The sequence below is a fragment of the Lolium rigidum genome, chromosome 4 (genome assembly GCF_022539505.1).
Source record: "Lolium rigidum isolate FL_2022 chromosome 4, APGP_CSIRO_Lrig_0.1, whole genome shotgun sequence".
In the NCBI taxonomy this organism is placed as follows: domain Eukaryota; kingdom Viridiplantae; phylum Streptophyta; class Magnoliopsida; order Poales; family Poaceae; genus Lolium; species Lolium rigidum.
Genome location: NC_061511.1, coordinates 20,193,692 through 20,211,819, shown reverse-complemented (window position 1 = coordinate 20,211,819; position 18,128 = coordinate 20,193,692). Strand labels below are relative to the sequence as shown.

The following is an 18,128-nucleotide window of genomic DNA, read 5'->3' as shown; positions in this document are numbered from 1 at the left end:
TTGCTATTTACATCCGTAAAGAAGAAATTTTAGAGTGTTACAAACCAACATGATAAAGGCAAAAAGCAAAGATCCAAAACATAAGGTCTACTCTCGCATAATCAGAGTACTTAGAGCATCTCTAGGAGATACTTTAAACCGAAAACCCCAAAATCACCTATTCATGGCACCCAACGCAGTTTTAGGGTTTGACAAACGTGCGCGCAAAGCAGAAACGGCAAACAGAACTGTATATTTAAAAAATAATTGGCGCGCAAGATAGAATTGCATTGCATTTGGACACTTCATGCATACATATAGGCAAATTCGACTACATTGAACCAAAAGCAACTCGAATTAGCTACAATTCGAGCTAAATACCGCCGCCACGCAACCTAGAACAAAAAATTGGCTCCGGGAGGCTCACCGGAGCCTTGTGCCATGGCGGTGGCGCGTTGTCAGCCTCGTCACTCGTCGTCGCTGCCGAAGTCGATGAAGATCTTGCCCTGCTCCTCCGAGACGAGCAGCCACTACTTGGCCTTGTCCGCATCGCGCTGGCTCGAGCGCGAGACGAGCCCAACGACGATGTCGAGGTGGCGCTCATCGACGAAGTTGTTGGGTGCAAGCCCTGCTTCCAAGCTGAGCTTCGGGAGGAGGCGCTCCAGCTCCGCGTCGTCGAGATAGTCACCGGGCTTGAACGCGGGTGTGTGTCGTCTTCCTCCATCTTCACCACCAACACCATCAATGGGCGCTGGCGGGAGCTCGACGACAAGGACGCCGCGGAAGGGGAGGAGGCGCGGCGGCGGTAGCACTCGGACTCGTGCTTGGCGAAGACAGGCGGCGCCGTGACACCGTAGTTGCAAAACCGGTACCTCCCCCGGATCCGTACCGCGTCAGAGTGAATCTTGTCTGCCTCCGTCTTCTCGCCGGCACGCCCATCCCCGCCGCCCTGGTTCGAGATGCCGCCGCACTTGGTTCCGCTTCCGCCGCGCCCAACCTAACCGCCCCTGCGCCCGTTGGAGCCGCGCCTCGACACCATACTCGTCGGCGGGAGGAGGGGTGGCTGGATCTACTAGCGCGCGTGCCGATTGCTCGCCGGAGGGCGGTCGATTTGACGTCGGCGTGAGGCGGAGAGGCGGAGGAGCGGATGGGGTTTGGCCCCCATCCGCCGCTGCCAACCGCCATATATGGGGGCATTTCGCGGGTTTGGGCTGCGGCCTGGATCCGTTTTCCAGGCCAGATCACCGATGCGGGATCTGGTCTAGGCTAAAAAACGACTGAAAACTTCATATCTGCCCAAACTTCTGTTTCCAGGCCGATATGGGGTATCTGCTAGAGATGCTCTTAATGCTTTCAACCTGGCCAAAGCCATAAAGACCTCTCATTTTTTATCCTCGAGACCACCATGTCGAAATACACGTGTTTTTCTTTCTTTCCAAACTTCCCAAGTTACGAGCATGGCAAGTGATGCCATCACCCGTTTTGATTGGCCATTCTTTTGCACGAAGAATAACCACCACTCATGAACGGTTGGAGCTTCATGCAACATCTTCGGGTTGATATCAATGAGCCCAGATCTGATGAGAACATCCCTACTACGCTACTACGTCCGTCATTGCAAGATGAAGAAGATGCTGCTGTGAAGCTCAAGTCCAATGAAGTTAGGATTGGATCAATGACACGCGCTCGTGCGAAGCTACTTAAACAACAGGTGAACTTGTTCCTATGTGATACTTTGATCGATGAGAACTTTATACTGCCTAAGTCGTATTACTTATGTATGATCAGGTATGAAGAGGAAACAAGCATCGCACGAGGAGGAGAGGATCAGCTGGACAAGAAGCTGGACATGGAACTGACCATGAAGCTGGACAAGAAGCTGGACATGGAGCTGGCCATGGAGCACTTCCTGAATTCAATAAGCAATTTGAGATTGAATGTGATGCTAGTGGTATTGGAATTGGTGGTGTGTTTATGCAAGAGGGTCGCCCAATTGCATATTTTTCTGAGAAACTTTCTGGTGTAAGTTGAACTATCCTATATATGATAAAAAATTGTATGCTTTAATTAGAGTTCTTGAGGTTTGGCAACATTACTTGTGGCCAAAAGAATTTATCATACATTCTGATCATGAAGCTTTAAAATATCTGAAAGCTCAATCTAACTTGCATAGGCGTCTTGCTAAGTGGGTTGAGTTCATTGAGTCTTTTCTATGCATTATTAAGCATAAGAAGGGAAAAGATAATATTGTTGTTGATGCTCTATCTAGGAAGAATATGTGATTTGTATGCTACTGATAATGATTTTGCCGAACCATATATCTTGTGTGCTATTGGTAAAGCATGGGAAAAATATCACATACATGATGGGTTCTTGTTTAGAGCTAACAAACTATGTGTTCCAGAATCGTCTGTGCGTTTGCTCTTATTGCAGGAATCACATGCTGGAGGTTTGATGGGTCACTTTGGGCGTGAGAAGACGCTACTCATGCTAGCTGACCATTTTTATTGGCCAAAGATGAGGCGGGATGTGGACAGGTATGTGAAGAGATGCATTACTTGCAACAAGTCCAAATCCAAGCTAAAGCCTCATGATACGTCTCCAACGTATCTATAATTTCTTATGTTCCATGCTAGTTTTATGACAATACCTACATGTTTTACTCACACTTTATATCATTTTTATGCATTTTCCGGGACTAACCTATTAACAAGATGCCGAAGCGCCAGTTCCTATTTTCTGCTGTTTTTGGTTTCAGAAATTCTACACAGGAAATATTCTCAGAATTGGACCCCACGAAGACAGAAGTCAATATTTTGCCGAGGCGGACCCAAAGAGCCAGATAAGGGCCAGAGGGGGGCCAAGGGGCCCCACACCATAGGGGGGCACGGGCCAACCCCTGGCCGCGCCGCCATGTGGTGTGGGCACCCTGGGGCCCCTCCGAGGCCGCCCTTCCGCCTATATATTCTCCCAGGTGCGAAAACCCTAAAACAACAAGTCATATTCCACGAAGAGTTCCGTAGCCGCCGCCATCGCGAAGACAAGTTTCGGGGGACAGAAGTCTCTGTTCCGGCACGCCGCCGGGACGGGGAAGTGCCCCCGGAGTCATCTCCATCGACACCACCGCCATCTTCATCGCCGTTGCTGTCTCCCATGATGAGGAGGGAGTAGTTCTCCCCCGAGGCTGAGGGCTCTACCGGTAGCTATGTGGTTCATCTCTCTCTCCCATGGTGTGATCTTTATGTGATCATGAGCTTTGTATCACTATTAATCTATGTGCTACTCTAGTGATGTTATTAAAGTAGTCTATTCCTCCTCCATGATGTAAAGAGGACAGTGTGTGCATCATGTAGTACTTGGCGTAGGCTATGATTGTAATCTCTTGTGGATTATGAAGTTAACTATTACTATGATAGTATTGATGTGATCTATTCCCCCTTTCATAGCTATTGTTGACAGTGTGTATGCTATGTTAGTACTCGGTCTAAATTGCAATGGTATTATCTTGGATTATGATTTGACGAGGATATCCCTATGAGTGGTGTTTGTCAAGTACTTGATGAACTTTGAGTGGAGCTTTTGGAGCCGCTACATGATGATTAGTGATTCCAATAGGAGAGTAATTCAGAGTAGCACAAGTGAAGAGAAGTTATCTAATTATCCAATTATGTGATCATTGTTGAGAGTGTCCACTAGTAAAAGTATGATCCCTAGGCCTTGTTTCTAAGCATTGAAACACCGTTTCCAACAAGTTCTACTACATGTTCGCTTGCTGCCATCTTTATTTCAGATTGCAATTACTACTTATAATCATCCACATTACTTGTATTTCACTATCTCTTCGTCGAACTAGTGCACCTATACATCTGACAAGTGTATTAGGTGTGTTGGGGACACAGGAGACTTCTTGTATCTTAATTGCAGGGTTGCTTGAGAGGGATATCTTTGACCTCTACCTCCCTGAGTTCGATAAATCTTGGGTGATTCACTTAAGGGAAACTTGCTGCTGTTCTACAAACCTCTGCTCTTGGAGGCCCAACACTGTCTACAGGAATAGAAGCGTGCGTAGACATCAAGCTATTTTCTGGCGTCGTTGCCGGGGAGGTAAGGTAAAAGGTATTCACATCCTCCGACTACTAAGCTATTTCCTAGCACTGTTGCCGGTGTGTGAGTGCTCGAAGGTATCTCCTTTAGATTCTGCAATTTTATCTTTTTGTATCTTGTTTTTATTTCACTAGTTAGGCTTAATGGAAAACAACAAAAATATTAGAGATCTTTATAGTATTTATCTTGAGTTAGGACATGAGGTGTTTGAAGAGAAAATTAAAAAACATATGGAACTTTATATGCATGCTAATGGCAATGTTATTAGTATGAATGCTTTGAACACCATTGTTGCTAATGCTATGGAAAATTCTAAGCTTGGGGAAGTTAGTTTTGATGAGCATGATATTTTTAGTCCCCCAAGCATGGAGGAGAAAATTTACTTTGATGATACTTAACCTCCTATATATGATGATTACAATGATGACTATCATATTTTCAGTCCACCTACTATTGAGAGAAAATTAATTATGATTACAATATGCCTCCTATATATGATGATTATGGTGATGAGAATAATAATGATAGCTATTTTATTGAATTTTCTCCCACTACAATTAATAGTATTGACTATGCTTATGTGGAGAGTAATAATTTTATGCATGTAGCTCATGATAAGAATGTTTCATGTGATATTTATATTGTTGAGTTTGTTCATGATGCTACTGAAAATCTTTATGAGAGAGGACAATATGGTTGTAGGGATTTTCATGTTACTAAAACACCTCTCTTTTTGCTGAAAATCTTGAAGTTGCGTTTGTCTTGTTTTCCTATGCTTATTGCATTATGCTTACATAACTTGTTTATTTACAAGATTCCTTTTCTAGGAAGTGGGTTAGACTTAAAAGTGTTTCTTATTTGCTTTTGATGCTCTCTTTTGCTTCAACTCTTATTTCTTGCGAGAGCATCATTAAAATTACTGAGTCCATCTTAATGGCTATAAAGAAAGCACTTCTTGGGAGTTTTTTTTTATTTTGCTACTTTTTTGTTGTGTCTTGGAAGTTGTTACTACTATAGCAACCTCTCCTTATCATGTTTATTTCGTTTTTGTGCCAAGTAAAGTCTTTGATAGTAAAGTTGATACTAGATTTGGATTTCTGCGCATAAACAGATTTTTAGCTGTCACGAATTTGAGTTGATCTCTCTGTAGGAAACTCGTAAGATGCTGAAAAAATTCATGCGTGATCCTCAGATATGTACGCAACTTTCATTCAACTGGAGCTTTTCCATCTGAGCTTGTTAAGTGCCTCGAAAAAATTCTTCTTTACGGACTGTTCTGTTTTGACAGATTCTGCCTTTTATTTCGCATTGCCTCTTTTACTGTGTTGAGTGGATTTCTTTGCTCCATTAAATTTCAGTAGCCTTGGTTAATGTCCAGAAGTGTTGGAATGATTGTGTCCTTGCTGAACATGTGAATTTTTGATTATGCACTAACCCTCTAATGAGATTGCTTTGAGTCTGGTGTGAAGGAAGTTTTCAAGGATCAAGGGAGGAGGATGATATGATATGATCAAGAAGAGTGAAAAGTCTAAGCTTGGGGTCATCCCTGCATATTTCAAGAAGACTCAAGCGTCTAAGCTTGGGGATGCCCAAGGCATCCCCTTCTTCATTAACAACTTATCAGGTCACCTCTAGTGAAACTATATTTTAATTCCGTCACATCTTATGTGCTTTACTTGGAGCGTCTGTGTGCTTTTATTTTCGTTTTGTTATTTTCATTCTCTGAATAAAATCAGATCCTAAACATCCTTGTGTGGGAGAGAGACACGCTCCGCTTTTTCATATGAACACTCGTGTTCTTAATTCATGTTCATGGCGAAAGCTGAAAGCCGCAGCACTTATTGTCATTTTATTGGAAACAGAAAATGCTTCATGTGGTAATTGGTATATTGTCTTGAATAATTTGATACTTGGCAATTGTTTTGAGCTCTCAAGTAGATCATGTTTAAGCTCTTGCATCATGTAGTTTAAATCTATTAGTGGAGAACTACCGTAGAGCTTGTTGAAATTTGGTTTGCATGATTGGTCTCTCTAAGGTCTAGATATTTTCTGGTAAAAGTGTTTGAACAACAAGGAAGACAGTGTAGAGTCTTATAATGCTTGCAATATGTTCTTATGTAAGTTTTGCTGTACCGGTTTATACTTGTGTTTGCTTCAAACAACCTTGCTAGCCAAAGCCTTGTACTGAGAGGGAATACTTCTCGTGCATCCAAAACCTTGAGCCAAAACCTATGCCATTTGTGTCCACCATAACTACCTACTATGTGGTATTTTTCTGCCATTCCAAGTAAATACTTCATGTGCTACCTTTAAACAATTCAAAACTTTATTACTCCTTATTTGTGTCAATGTTTTATAGCTCATGAGGAAGTATGTGGTGTTTTATCTTTCAATCTTATTGGGCGGACTTTCACCAATGGACTAGTGGCACATCCGCTTATCCAATAATTTTGCAAAAAGAGCTGGCAACGGGGTGCCCAGTCCCGATTAATTAACTTTCATTAATAATTCTCTTCACATGTTTTGCCCTGATTTATCAGTAAGCAACTTAATTTTGCAAATAGACACTCCTCCATGGTATGTGAATGTTGGAAGGCACCCGAGGATTCGGTTAGCCATGGCTTGTGTAAGCAAAAGGTTGGGAGGAGTGTCATCAATAATGAAACTAAAATACATGTGTAAACAAAAGAGAAGAGGGATGATCTACCTTGCTGGTAGAGATAACGTCCTTCATGGGAGCCGCTCTTTGAAAGTCTGGTTGACAAGGTAGTTAGAGTACCCACTACCATTCGTTGACAACAACAAACACCTCTCAAAACTTTATTTTTATGCTCTCTATATGATTTCAAAACTTGAAAAGATCTAGCACATGATTTAATCCCTGCTTCCCTCTGTGAAGGGTCTTTCTTTTACTTTATGTTAAGTCAGTTTACCTACTTCTTTCTATCTTAGAAGCAAACACTTGTGTCAACTGTGTGCATTGATTCTTACATGTTTACTTATTGCACTTGTTATATTGCTTTATGTTGACAACTATCCATGAGATATACCTGTTACAAGTTGAATGCAATTGCTGAAACTTAATCATCCTTTGTGTTGCTTCAATGCCTTTTACTTTGAATCTATTGCTTTATGAGTTAACTCTTATGCAAGACTTTTTGATGCTTGTCTTGAAAGTACTATTCATGAAAAGTTTTTGCTATATGATTCAGTTGTTTAGTCATTATATTTTTATTAGCAAACTATAGACCATTGCTTTGAGTCACTTCATTCATCTCATATGCTTTACAATAGTGTTGATCAAGATTATGTTGGTAGCATGTCACTTCAGAAATTATTCTTTTTATCGTTTACCTACTCGAGGGCGAGTAGGAACTAAGCTTGGGGATGCTTGATACGTCTCCAACGTATCTATAATTTCTTATGTTCCATGCTAGTTTTATGACAATACCTACATGTTTTACTCACACTTTATATCATTTTTATGCATTTTTCGGGACTAACCTATTAACAAGATGCCGAAGCGTCAGTTCCTGTTTTCTGCTGTTTTTGGTTTCAGAAATTCTACACAGGAAATATTCTCGGAATTGGACCCCACGAAGACAGAAGTCAATATTTTGCCGAGGCGGACCCAGAGAGCCAGAGAAGGGCCAGAGGGGGGCCAAGGGGCCCCCACACCATATGGGGGCACGGGCCCACCCCTGGCCGCGCCGCGATGTGGTGCGGGCACCCTGGGCCCCTCCGAGGCCGCCCTTCCGCCTATATATTCTCCCAGATGCGAAAACCCTAAAACAACAAGTCATATTCCACGAAGAGTTCCGTAGCCGCCGCCATCGCGAAGACAAGTTTCGGGGGACAGAAGTCTCTGTTCCGGCACGCCGCCGGGACGGGGAAGTGCCCCCGGAGTCATCTCCATCGACGTAGCGTAGCGGCCGGAGGCCATCGCACGGCCTGGCCCGCCGCCGTCCTCGGGGAAGGAGAAGTACATGGACGCGAGGAAGTACATCTCGGCGCCAGTGACACGGTCCAGCCGGAGCGCGTCGTCGTCCTCGTCCCCTCCGCCGTACAGTGCGTGCAGCCGCAGCAGGACGCGCTTGCGCGCCAGGTTCTTGTACACCGCGCCGGCTTCCTCGGGCGCGCCCGCGGCGGCAGGGTCGGCGTCAGGCGGGGGGGCATCGCGGCAGTGCCCGTCACCCCAGACGAGGACGGGACGGGTTCCGGCGCCGGCGTGGGACTCTTGCCAGTAGATACCGTACGTCCAGGTTCCTCCCCGCTCGACGAAGTCTTGAAGGCGCGCGCAGCGCGCCTGGAGCTCGGCCGGCGACGACACCGTCTCGTGGAGTTGCTGCGTCGTGGTAGCCAGGTGGTGCGCGGCGTCCTGCCCTAGGACGGCCGCGAACAAGGCCGCGTCCGCGTCCGACCACGACATGCCCGCGCGCGATCGGACAACAATCGGTAGCTCTCGGTACGTTGTGTGGTTTCATTCATCAGATACTTGTAGTTTTATAGAGAGCGCCAGCCGCCGGAGCTAAACAGAGAAAGAACAGGGGAGGCAGTTAGGGAAGAAGATGATTTGTTGCGAGTGACTCGCGACAGCGGTGTGCACAGGGCAGTGGCAACTACTGCTAAAGTGTGCTCTGAACTAGCAAGAAAACAAAAAGGTACCGAAAATGGCATGGCAAACGCACAGCGCCTATGCGGTTACGCGTCTGATAGCTCTTTAGTTCCTAATCCTGGTTCGAGTTACTTGAGGAATTGAAGACGGTTAAGAATTAGCCAAAATAGCTAAACAGCGTTACTGCTACTTTGGAAAGCTTGGCAACCGCTTCGTGGTGTGAAGTTTAGGGTTTGGAGAGGGAACTGCCCAGCCCTTGTGCCTGAATATCTTCGTATCTTGATGCACGTGCTACACATACAAGTCTAGTCCAATACGCGCAAGATACACAAGCTGCAAGGCATCTCTAATACAAGGTCCAACATCATCTCTCAGTCTTAACCGCGTGTTTAGGAGGCTAGGATTGCATCGACAAACCTTAAACAAATGCAGCAGACAATAACTTTGTGAAGATTTCAGCAAGTTGATCATTAGAAGAGATGAACTTAATTTAGTGTAATTTCTGTGCAACATGATCCCTCACAAATAACTTTAATGTGTTTTATCAGTGTAAGAAAGACATAATTAGACGAAAAATATGCAGCTCGTCAATGTTATCTCACTAAAGGGATGGATACCTATCTTCGAAAATACCAAACCCTCGCAGATGGGCTCGATAGAGGTGGAGCTTCATGGAGGCCATACAAGGCGCCGGCCCAGTCTTCCGAAATTGTAAAAAAAAAAATCGCTTTTGCTGCGGTGCGCACCCTCGGTCAAACTCGTTGCCCATCAAAACAGATGTACGGTCGGGATGATGCAGTACCAGTTCGGGATTGGGGGCAGGATCATCAGCCGGGAAAATATTGCAGCTAATGACTCCTTTAATATCGTATGCATCAAAACCGCAGGCTAATAATTGTTGCACTACGTTCCATGCTGCTAGCTACTGGTATGTATGTAGTTCTTGCCCTCCCTATACTTGCGCCAACATTACTTAGGCAGGTGTTTGCAGGTGCTTGCTTCACGTCAACAACATGCCATGCCTTTTGAACTCGGTTCACTAATTTTGTTGTTTACTATACATGGTCTGCTAATCAAGGTTTTCTATAACTAGTAAAACTGATCGGGAGGAGTACTCCGAGTCCATGTGTTAGTTGCCCTGGAACCGCTTGAGTTTTCCGAGATGTAGTCGGAGACGGGCAGCTTCGCCGTTTCCTCTGCCTATATATACACGCAAGGGTCGTATTGTTGATCCAGAAAAAGACGAGAAGCGGCAACGTACAAGATCGAGATCGATGGGATCAGCAGCCGGCGGTATGGAATTGGACATCTTCCAGGCGGCACGCGCCGGCGACTGCGCCCTGCTCGGCCGCCTGCTCCGAGACGGGGCCGACCTGAACGCTTGCGACCGCTGGGACTCCATCCCGCTCTACTACGCCTGCCTCGCTGGCCATGACGATGCCGTGCGGATGCTGCTCGAGGCCGGCGCCGTCTACGACGACAGCACCTTCGAAGGCGAGCGGTGCTACCGCGCGGCGCTCAACCTGGGCATACGCAGAATCCTCTGTCACTACGAGTCGCGGCCGCGGCCGCTGCGCCCGCTCCCGCTCGCGCCGTTTCACGCTGCCCTCAGGTCGGCGTTCCTCGCCTGCCCCGCCAACCGCGTCGGTGCTGACTCGACGCCGACGTTGGCGACGGATGCTGCCGGCGAGCTGTGGCCGTCCCCTCCAGACATCACGCTGTATGTGCAAGGAAGACCCATCCAGGCCCACCGCGTCATCCTCGCCGCCCGGTCCCCATACTTCCGTAGGAAACTCGGGACGGATCAAGTGGAGAAACCGCAAGGAGGTGACGTTCTCCAGCAGCCAAAGCCTGTCCTTCAAACTCATGCACAGCCTCGTCCACTTCTTCTTCAAACTGATGCACATCCTTCAACCATCTAGTACGTACCAATTTTCGAAGTTTGCTCCAAAACCTCGAGCACATGTTGTTGAATAATCATACGCGGGAGGTGCAGGCGGAGAGGCGCTGCTTGCTGCTTCCGGGCGTACGTGCGAGAGGGTCAGGTCTCGCAGCGGACGTACGTGGGCCACGCGGGCGTGCGACTCGGGCGCTAGCGCGGTCGGGTCAACCGGGCAGCGGGCGCGGGTAGGTCAACGAACGAAAAACGCCAGCATCACACGCAGGAAGGCCATATTGATTATCCGTCGCGTCGCATGTCCTTCTTCTAATCGCGCGACTCTAGCTTAATAATCTGCGACATCCACGCTCCACATCACACATGCAGGCATGCCATTCATTATCCGTCCCGTCGCATGCCCTCTAATCCGGTCCGGCCCTCCTTCTATCCGCGCGACTCTCGCTCGCTTAATAATCTGCGACATCTCCGCTCCACGTCACCGATCCGTGGCTTAAACCATCTCCGCCCTTCATCCTGGGCGCGAGTGCTCATCCAACACAGATCTATCCATCTTTTCTCTTTCCCGCTCCAAAACAGGGGCCTTACTCCATCTATAAAAGAAGCCCATGGTCGCCGCCGCGGGCGGCAGCGCGTGCTGTGACTTATGACTTTGGACTTTGGCGACGGGACGGGACGGGGAGGCCACCATGCCGCCGCCGGAGAGCAACCTATGTGTGGCCGGACGCCGGCGTACGTCATCCTTCACCGGCATCCCCTTTCCATTCCTCTCCCCATCCGTGTCTCCGTAAAGCCGTTCTTTCTCCAGCTCACGCTCCGCATAGCTGCCGTCCGACGCGGGTAGTTCCTGCGGTGCTATCCTGCAAATGAGATACGTAGTTTCAAGATTAATAAAGCTAATTTATGATTCTCGCCAAAACTGACGCAATTCAGGCCTTGAACATCATGGTCGGCCTATAGTTGCAAGGATAGCAATTTCGTCAAACACCCGTCTTGTAATTCCACTAAAATTGTTCTGAATGTTGTACAGTTCCAGATTTGACCCATGGAGCGCCATGTGTTGCTCAAAATACATCCTAAAAACAGGTACTACTTCCATAAAAGTTTAATAGCTCCTTACGAACGCACTAAGAAAAAAACCTCGACGCTAATAATCTGTTGGTATTATATGGCACTCCCCCCACGAATTATGTGTACATTCCAGATTTGATCTATTGAGAGCCCAGATTCTGAATATCCCCCCTGATATGGCACTCCACCACACAAATTATGTGTACATTCCAGATTTGACCAATTGAGTACCCAGATTAGATTCTGAATATTCCCTCATATGGCACTCCCCCATGAATTATGTGTGTTGCCTCTACCTCTCCTCATAATTATAGACTTTAGGAGGCTAAGATTGAGGAGTTTTCATTCGAATTCTAAAAAAAAATTGGCACCAACTTTGCCGCCACTTTTTTCGTCTCTCTACGCTGTTGCTTATTAGATAAAATATATGAAGAGGCTGATCATGGCTTCGATGGACATTGCCGCAGATCGCTGACTTGGTCAGTGAAAACTAAACTCTAGGCCTAGGAAAAAAACAAATTAATGTAGGTGCGCATGTAATCCGGGGATAATTTCTATCCATATTAACAGGCTTCCGATGGACCGATTTTCCTCCCACCCTCATAAATGCTTTGCACTAATTACTCCATTTTTCCAGGAGCAATCTCTCCCATGTTCATGCCCAATTGTACATATTTCACAGAAATTATTACCAATGGATACATACATAAAAGTCCTGGCACGTTAAGATGAAATACATGATCGATGTATATTAGCATGTGGCCGTGGCCGGAAGACAAATGACAACCTCAGCCAGAGGAGCGGTCATGCTTTCTGAGGGGTGATCGTCAAGCGCACCGCCGCCGCACCCAAGCGAGGCGAGTAAGAGCTGAGCTGAACATCAGGCTGATGTCTAGTTGATGTTGTTGCATGCTACTATCAGAAAACTACTATGAGTAAGAACCAGGTATATGTTTTTATTATTCAGGTTGCCAAAAAAATTGATGCCTCACATGTTTATTTTAACGCTCCTCCCGCCCCCTTGGCCGTCATACCAAACGCCGCCAGAGATGGAGGCGTGGTCCAGCTAAGTTGCCCACACGTTTGCAATATGTATTTCAGTTCAATCAAAAGAGTTTGCAATATGTATTTCAGTTCAATCAAAAGAGTCCCATATTTATTGGGGAAGGAGATTAATGTCCCACTTAATATTGTGATGAAATCCCAGCTAATTATTGGAAGGCGAGTCAATTGGTGATGGACTTCCTCTATTACATTGGATCAGCACCAGAGCAAATTATGGATTGGTTAAATGATTTCAGCTCCAACAAAACTATTCCTCAAGGATTTGCCTACAGATGGTTAAATGATTTCAGCTTCAACAAAACTATTCTTCAAGGATTTGCCTACAGATTAACATGAACGAACCATCATATCAAATACTACCCCAGCCGATCCATAATAAGTGTCGACAATTTATTATAATAAATTGTCGACACTTATTATGGATCGAAAGGGAGTACAATTTGGATGAATTTTCCAATATCATTTATGACTGGTCTCTTAGAGAAATATAAATCAAAGAAAGGTCATGTTAAACACACTAAGAGCTTATATATATGATTGGTCTCCTAGAGAAAGCACACATGGAAGAAAGGTCATGTTACAAGCAAGGTTTGAGACGCTAGGTCTTCCCTGCCCACTCCTTGGTAATTAAATATAAATGAAAGCAAGCATATATATAAATTCTTAGCGAATTAAACTCAGAACTGTTAGAATAATCGTATGATAATAAACATTGCTTCCAGATGCCCTAGCAAGCCGTCTAAGCAGAATGAGAAAATATTGAGATCACCGCCACCATAGTTTCGATGGAATGCTAGGGAATTCTATGAGCTCCAAGTTACATTTGGTTAACTAAAAATATATACGAAGTGAACACAAGATATACTCATTCGATTAGATTGGTATGTGCTAGTACAATATATGTATAGCAAAACTGAAGCTAATTTTCAGAAAGAGATTGCAGCTTCAGCAATCTAGCAAGATCTCTAAAGCAAATTCCTAGTATTGCAATTGACATCGTCAATCGGAATCTAGGACAAGCCAATGATTGGACATGAACACATAACACTAAATGTTGTTTTCTTGAATCTGGGTCAGTTAGATTCTCATTTCTCAAACTGTGAAATACACACCTAGGTTCCTTACACACACATCAGCTACCAATGAGTAACACAGCTGTTCACTCCTTGTTCTACTACTACCGCAGAGCAACCCATCCGGTGAAAAAAGTTCCATAGATTGCAAACCTACAGATTAGAGATACAGAACACTGAACAAACATATTAACCTTAACATTTAACTAGTAAAAACAACATCTAGTTCCAGGTGCCTTCGGGCGAAACATCAAAGTGATCAACCATTGCTCATCCCACCAGGGTGCAGCGGTTGTGAGCTTCCCACTGTGTGCATCTCAATACCAGCTCGCAAGATGATCGTGCTAGTGCCACGCACCGGTAATTGAGGCTCATTTTGTTGCTATCCTTGAATGATTCTTAGTTCAATTTCTTGCTCCACTCTTCAAGATGTCACCAAGGACGCACATGCTTTAGCAGCATCCTATCACACATGTGATGAAGATTTTTAAGCATGACATTCTGAAAGAGCAGGGCATATATACACATTTGTACAAAAATATATATCCAAACATTCTGGCAATTATGCAAAAGCAAAATGCACTAGTAATGCTAGACTGACCTTATTACAACTGAACGTGTTATTGTGAATGATGTGCGTTTGTATCAGAAAAATTCGATACTGCAAAGCGAAGAGTACAAATCCAATTCCTGGAGTAAACATGAAAAATAAACATGCCCAGTTGTAATGTACTGGCAGGCCGTGCATCAACCGAACCAAAGATCCACTCTCCATTTAGTGATCAATTCAGAGTTAGAAGCCATTCAGATCCATAATATTGACGTGCACATTTAATTTTAAAGATGAGACAACTTACTCTTGCTTACAGAATACAAGTAACTGTCCACGGCATGCTCATTGCGCTTGAAATGCATCCGCAAAACAGCACCAGACAGTCACACTAAAAGTGGCACAAACTCTTCCATCATGTACAGTTGGTGATATCATCCACATAAAGAAAACCTGTTCCTGGGGGACGTAAAACAGTGAATAATAAGATGTTTAAGAATATGGGTGCCTCAGATTCGTAATTAGTGCTGAAAAAACACTGCAGGGGTCACTGCATAAATAAGTAGCATACTGCTATACACAACACAAACGGTTCACAGTACATCCTACGTACCAAGAACCATCCTAGGCGGCAAGTATAAGAGAGCATGTCCTTTTAGCAATGTACATAGCATAGTCCGATATTAATCTTAAATGAATCGTAATGAAAAAGGTGAATGCACCATCTATTTCATAAAGATCCGTGCATTCATGATTGCAGAAAAAATGACACACAGATAGTGCGCAACTTAGAGCAATAAACTAAATTAACATGCAACAACTACATTAGAGTCCTGGAGAGCATTCTTTCAAAAACAGAGTCTTGGAGAGCAGGGGAAGAATAGATAAATTGCTGCCATTTATAACTTAGCTCCACATGTTATTAAGTCTCTTGGTCAAGAAAATACAAATAATTTAGTCTAACAGGGACAAAGCGAAGAGCCTAGACAACCTTTACCATGAAAGAAAACAGTTTTTGATAAACATAACAAATGAAGAGACAAATGGTCAAAGAGTACAATGAAAACTTGCTAAAAAAAAGCCAAGGAAACTAAACCAACCTGGCACATCGACAACATTAGATGATCACAGATCATGATTGTTTGCGGGTTTATCACATATATATTTTGAATCAGTTAATCAATGACAAGAAAGGGGAAAAATATCTGAATGAATACATTGAAATTCACATGAGAGAAGGGAAGAAGCAAAAGCTCGCCTAAACAATGGAAACGAAGAAGATGCCAGATCTGACACGGTTGCAGCGCTCTGAACTCGTTGCCATCTCACATCAGCGAGTGGAAGCAGGGAATAGTCTAACCCAAGGGCCTTCAGGTTTCTATGAGGGTCAGCTGCATGCAAGATGACAAGGACCTGTCAGGCCCCAGAAACTAGCATCTACAAACATATGAGTTTCACAATTTCCAGTTCAACCAAGCTATTCCAGTAATAAGAGTGGAAACATCGAACTGAAGATTAGATTGAGGAGTCGATGACTTACATTAGTTGTAGCTCATGGAAGCCGGTGTGGTGCTTGCGTGTTTCGGCCCAGATGGGACTTCTTTAGCGTGCACCCAGTAGCACAACCGACGAGCACAGTGAGGCTGGTACTACATCAACAACGGCATTCAAATATCAAAGACGGTGCAACAGTAGCACGAATACACGCATGCTTCAGCTGGAGCTAAATTGCGCATTGGTGACCTTGGTGATGATAAAGCAGCCAGCTCCGGAAAGATGGTAATGGTATTTTTTTCATATAGATTATCATGTCATGTCTATTCATGTAAACACATGCCAACCGACCACAAGACACAAAGAAATTAATACTGATAGACAATTTTTTTAATTAAATAGCAGCCACAACAAACAAGGCAAAAGACATGTCCTACTCTGATCTGCATCTCACGATAATAGCAGAGCTGGTCACAATCTAGTAGCTTAGCAAACTTGCAACATGAAATTAGTCATAATGTAGTGATTAATGCCAGCAACATTTTGAAGATGCACAAATATGTGAGAAATGTCTTTTTACCGTTGGAATACAGGCAATGTTTTTTGTCAACGTACCAATGATTTTACAAATAATTTTACTGATCAGATGTAGGCTCCTGTGTCTGGAACCATGACATAAAGACTAAAATGGTATACAAACCAAGAAGAAAATATTAGAGAACATATAAGCCGCATCAATCAACTTCATGTGTCTGCAGTGTCCCAAAAGAATGAATAGAAGTTTTTCACCACTGTACAATCATGAACAACTACACTGAAATGGAATTTCAACATTGAACTCTAAAACAAAAAAAAATACTTTAGACATACGAACAACAAATTTGACAGTATGGCACACGAAAGGCACAAATGAGTCACGAAAGATGGTGTGTTTTGTTAATGATTTTCATCTTTGTCCAAACAAAACACTGTCTAGAAGAAACAGTGAATGCATTAGCAAGACAATAATAAAGTAATGGGAGTAACACTAAATAAGAGTAACCCGGAACATAGTCAAATGATGAAACCCTCACTAGTTGTGGATCATTAAAAGTTGTTCAATTTGGCATTAGAATTGCAGAATAACAACATGGCCACATATCGACCGATCAACCCCGAAAGATGGTATGAGTAGTAAGTTTTTCATCACTGGACAAGAATGAAAAAAGTGAAGAAATGGTAGGTCATGAGAAACTGATACAAAAGTGAAGTCTCTCAGAAATGACTACTAATAACCAATTAATGTACCACGATGAAAGACAACAAAGTGAGTAAGTTGTCAGCTTGCCAATCTCTGATAAAAACAAACATGGAAATTTAGGCTATGATTCAAGCTGCCATAGCAGCCCATTTGTTGGGTCCAGAGCTAATACAAAACAGGACCACGATTGAACCAAGGACCCCTGGTGCAATGGAAGAACACACCACAACATCACCTGCACGAAGAACACGCCGCTTTCACAGATTTAAACGAAGACTCGCGCTAGTGAGAGGAACACAGGACAAGGGCCAGGGATCACCTTGGTCCAATGGGTTCGAGGAGGAGACATCCACCAGGCCTCCTTGCATCTACCTTTGTGGCTCGCATTGGCGCTGAAGAGTCCTGGTGGCCAGCACCCCCTCGCCGACATGCAACATGCTACCACACAACATCACCATCCCTCCTCCGAAGATAGTACTTCGAGTAGTGGTCACCATGACACCAATAAGTTCCATGATCTATGCAGTTGTGGGATTCCTTGAACTAAAATGGTCAACTGATCAGGCCTCTTCATGCGCTACGCCAAGTGCTCAATTTTTTTTCTAGGACATTTCTTTGTACTCCTGCATGAAATGAAATGGAGATGCAATCAGTAAATACTTCAGCTTACGAACACAACTAAATAGTCAAAATGACACATTTTTCATCCAATTTATCTAGGAATTTAAATGAAATCAGATACCTTGAATGGAAAATATGTGTTGAATTAGCTAACTACAAATCTATGGTGGACAAGATAGCAGCATTCCTCTGTCAACTATCAAACGTTCACAAATGAATAACTATAGTATTTTCGCATCAAAGTAGTCTTACTACTTTATCAAAAAACTGAAGTTGATTAGCTGAAATGATTTACATACATGCAACTTATAAAGGCAAATACACCACCTAAAAGGAAATGGAGCAAATGACTTAAAAATTCACCAAAAGCCAGCATGGACGGAGAATTATATCAGTTACAATATTAGCACAATCTCAGT

General features: G+C 44.1%; 1 non-coding gene across 1 annotated transcript; it reads right to left on the bottom strand.

Moving 5' to 3' along the window:
• Window positions 1-16,951: 16,951 nt before the first annotated feature.
• On the bottom strand, window positions 16,952-17,043 carry LOC124650679. The gene has a single exon (XR_006987108.1). It is a non-coding gene; the product is annotated as a small nucleolar RNA SNORD96 family (small nucleolar RNA).
• Window positions 17,044-18,128: the final 1,085 nt, after the last annotated feature.